The sequence below is a fragment of the Palaemon carinicauda genome, chromosome 13 (genome assembly GCF_036898095.1).
Source record: "Palaemon carinicauda isolate YSFRI2023 chromosome 13, ASM3689809v2, whole genome shotgun sequence".
NCBI lineage: Eukaryota > Metazoa > Arthropoda > Malacostraca > Decapoda > Palaemonidae > Palaemon > Palaemon carinicauda.
In genome coordinates, this window is record NC_090737.1 from 65,384,968 (window position 1) to 65,389,340 (window position 4,373).

Here is a 4,373-nt window from a genome sequence, read left to right on the forward strand (position 1 = left end):
TTTCTCACCGCTAGGGAGAGAAAATCATGAGCTGCAGGGTCAAGGTTTTCTCTAATGAAGCGCAGACAGTCGACTTCTGGACTCGCTGGGTCAGAACTGGATCTGGTAGCGGTACAAACTTCAGCCGTAGTTCCAATGCCAGGGGGAACCACACGCTGTTCGGCCACTTGTGGGCCACTATTGCTGCTACCCCCTTGAAGGATCTCAGTTTGTTGAGGACCCTCAACAGAAGGTTGTGAGGAGGGAATAGATAAATCCTGGACCATCTGTTTCAGTCGAGGGACATTGCGTCCACTGCTTCCGCTAAGGGGTCCTCGTACGGGGACATGTACAGGGGCAACTTCTTGTAGTCTTTTGTCGCAAAGAGGTCTATCTGCAGTTCTGGGACTTGATTCAGAATGAAGGAGAATGATCCTGCATCTAAGGACCATTCCGACTCTATCGGTGTGAACCTGGATAGAGCGTCCGCTGTCACATTGCGGAATCCTTGAAGGTGAACTGCCGACAGGTACCACTTCTTCTTTTCCGCCAATCGGAAGATGGCCAACATCACCTGGTTGAGAGGTGGTGACCTCGATCCTTGTCGATTCAAGCATCTCACAACTACCTCGCTGTCCATCACCAACCTTATGTGGATCGAGTGACACGGGGAGACTTTCTTTAAGGTAAGGAGCACTGCCATAGCTTTTAGAAAGTTTATGTGAAAGGTCTTGAATAGCTTGGACCAAGTCCCCTGGACTTTTTTCAGATGAGAGTGACCTCCCCATCCCTCCTTCGAGGCGTCTGAGTGAATCGTCACCGACGGGGGAGGTGGCTGAAGAAGAACCGACTTCTTTAGATGTCTGGCTTGGGAACAAGGCCTGAAAAGAGTATGTAGCTGAAGCGGAACTGGTCTTCTCAGATCTCTTCGCGCGTTTGATGCATAACTTCTCCAAACTCCGGTTGCATCCTTTAGCTGTGCTCTTAGCACTGGGTCTGTCACCAAAGCAAACTGGAGAGAGCCCAGTACCCTCTCCTGTTCGCGTCTTGATATCCTTTCGGAATCTAGAAGTCTCTTGACAGAACCCGCTATCTCCTTCCTTTTCTTCGCCGGGATGGAGAAACGGTGTGACATTAGGTCCCAGTGGATTCCCAGCCACTGGAAATTTTGAGATGGAGAAAGTCGAGACTTTTTTCTGTTGATCTTGAAGCCTAGATACTCTAGGAACTGGATCACTTGACTGGAAGCTTGCAAGCATTCTGCCTCGAATGCTGCCCACACCAACCAGTCGTCCAGGTAGGCTACTACCTGAATTCCCTTTAGGCGTAATTGTTTGAGAGCTACGCTCGCAAGCTTCGTGAAAATCCTTGGGGCTATATTTAGCCTGAAGGGCATGGCTCTGAAGGCGTATAGTCTTCGTTGTAGCTTGAACCCTAGGTAGTGGGAGTGTCGACGGTTGATTGGAACGTGCCAATAGGCGTCTGACAAGTCTCTGGAGACGGAATATGCCCTCTTGGGCAGTAAGGTCCTTATGTGTTGCAGTGTTAGCATCTTGAACTTGCAATTCACTATGAACTTGTTGAGTGGCGACAAGTCCAGAATGACTCTGAGCTTTTCCGAGTCTTTCTTGGGAACACAAAACAGCCTCCCTTGGAATTTCATGGACTCCACCCTTCCGATCACTTTTTTCTCCAACAGTTCTTGAACGTACTCCTCCAGAACGGTGGTGGAGTGTTGGAAAAACCGAGGGGACGGGGGTGGAGTGCTGTACCAGCTCCAGCCCAGTCCGTTCTTGAGTAGGCTGTGGGCCCAGGGATCGAAGGTCCAACGATCCCGAAAATTCTGAAGTCTCCCTCCTACCGGCATCATCTCACTTGGACTGCCGTCCTGAGGTCTTGCCTTCCTGACCGCGACCACCCCTGAATCCCCTTCCCCTTGAGGGGCGCCTAGACGAGCCTCTGGCTGCTCCTCTAGGCTTTGCTCGAAAGGAAGTAGACTGCCCTTCGAACGTTGGGGTGAATGCTGTGGACTGTGTCGACACTGCCTGGGGTACCCACTGGAATGTGGTCGGGGTTTGTGCCACCATCTGGGGCACTGAAGGCAATGGCAATTGCAGTTGCTGTTGCTGTTTAAGAGGCTTGGCTGGCCGAGACGGTAGCCTAGTCCTCATAGTCTTCCTCTTTGGTTGAGGACCCTCATCCGGGGAAGACTTTCTTTTGATAGCCAGGCCCCACTTCTGGAGAAGGTTTCTATTCTCCGTGGCGGCCTTATAAACAACTTCTTTGACCAATTCGGTAGGGAAAAGGTCTTTGCCCCAAATGTTGGAGGAGATTAGTTTCCTTGGCTCGTGCCTCACCGTAGCCGAGGTGAACACGAACTCCCTACAAGCTCTCTTCGCCCTGATGAAGCTGTAAAGATCCTTCGTCACTGTGGCCAGATGAGTCTTGGCCACTACCATGAACATTTCATGGACCTTGGGGTCACTTGCCATCGTCTCAAGAGTAGTCTGAAGAGACATTGAGGCAACCAGCCTTTCTTCTGACTCGAGCTCTCTCCGCAAAAGAAAGTCAGACAGCTAAGGGAGGTCCTCGCCGAACTGACGTCCGGCAAAATCAGCCTCCAACTTCTCAACTGAGAAGGTAAGATGAACGTCCTTCCAGTCTTTGTGGTCCATAGGCAGGGCCAGCGACAAGGGTTTACACTCCTCCAGGGAGGGGCAAGGCTTGCCGGCCTCGACTGCTTTTAATGCAGCCGCAAACCCTTTCTGTAAAAAGGGGAAGGCTCTAGCAGGAGAGGACACAAAGGAAGGGAGCTTCTTACTCAATGCAGCTACCTTTGAGTTCGTGAAGCCCCTCTCTTTCATCGAGGATGAAAGCAAAGCTTGAGCCTTAGCATGGTCCATTACTCTGACCTCCTTCGGCTCTGTCTCCTCCTTTGAAGCTGGTTCCTTCCTCAACCGGACATAACAGTCTGGATATGACCCCTTGCTGGGCCAGAATTCCACCTCCTCTAGGGGAACTGAACCCAACTTATCCAAGATGACGATCTTTCCAGTCGTCATCGGCATGTGCTCAGCATACCTCCACGGGTTAGCATCCGAGCACAAGGGAAGGTCTTTCACATTGAGCCTTTTCTGGGGCCCATGTGATGCTGCAAGCCTCTGCATCTGCAGTTCCATTGCAGCCGCCTTCTCCTGATTCTCCTTCTGCATTTGTTGGATCATTCCAACAATGGAGGAGAGGGCCTGTCTCAGCTCTACTGGGAGAGCGGACGATGTTGAGGGGATAGGCTCCGGGATCTGAACCGGAGTAGCCGACACCTCGTCGACCTCTTCCTCTACAATGTCTAGGGCTTGAACTTCATCCTGGGCTCCTGCCAGGAGGTCTTCCTCCAGACGCTCGTCCACGTCAGACATCCTGTCGTCCAACTGGATGTCTTGCAAGGCGACCGCGACTTCAGCATCCACCTGGATCTGAACTTGGGGGATCTCCTCTTGAGGCTGGGGAATCACTGCATCAGCTGATGCCCTAGGGAAAAGATATGCCCTCATCCTCTCACTTGGAAGATAAGGTCCAGAGGTGTTCTTCTGGAAGCCTCTTACCCAGGTACGAAGCTTCTCCCTTGCTATATCCCTTGATTCCGCCGTCCTAGGGGAATCAAAGGCCTCAGTAATCAGGTTAGTGCACACAGTACATACCTGAGGGTCCCAATACTGGAGATCACCCTTGGAGACAGCGCATGCTGCATGCCTCCTACAAAACTCATGTCCGCAGAGGTTCTTACTGCGGACGTTGCAGAAAACACTTCCACACTTCGGAGGGTCCTCCTGTAAAGAGAAGAAATTTCCATGAGTATCAAGTGAACTACGTATCACTGGATATGCACAGTTTAGCATAACAAATCAGAAAGGAAAAACACACACTTGTGTTTCCTTCACAACCAATTGTTGCAGCCTTCCAGATAATAAAATCGTATGGTTAATCTCTTCTAGAATAACCAATGAAAAGTTTCCAGAGGAAACAGGTGTAGCTCACACCTAAGCAATGATTTTGAAATCCCGGATAATAGACAAGAAAGAACTCACTTTCTTATTTGTAAGGCAACTCCAAAGGGCTGTGCAAGACAACACAAAAGTGTTAGAACACACAGTGCTGTACCAAAACTTATACTATAGTTTTCTTCCTACAGTATATGTTATACTGAAGAATACTGGTACAGTATAGAAGGTAATTTTCCGGCCGGCACACACCAGAACTAGCTTTAAATTATACTACTTGACAGCTATAAGGCGGCAGAACGCTGGTTCAAATGCATGTGCCGGCCTTCAGTAACTGCCGGCCGGCAACAGCCAATGACGGCCGGCAATAACTGCCGGCCGACAACTACACAAGGT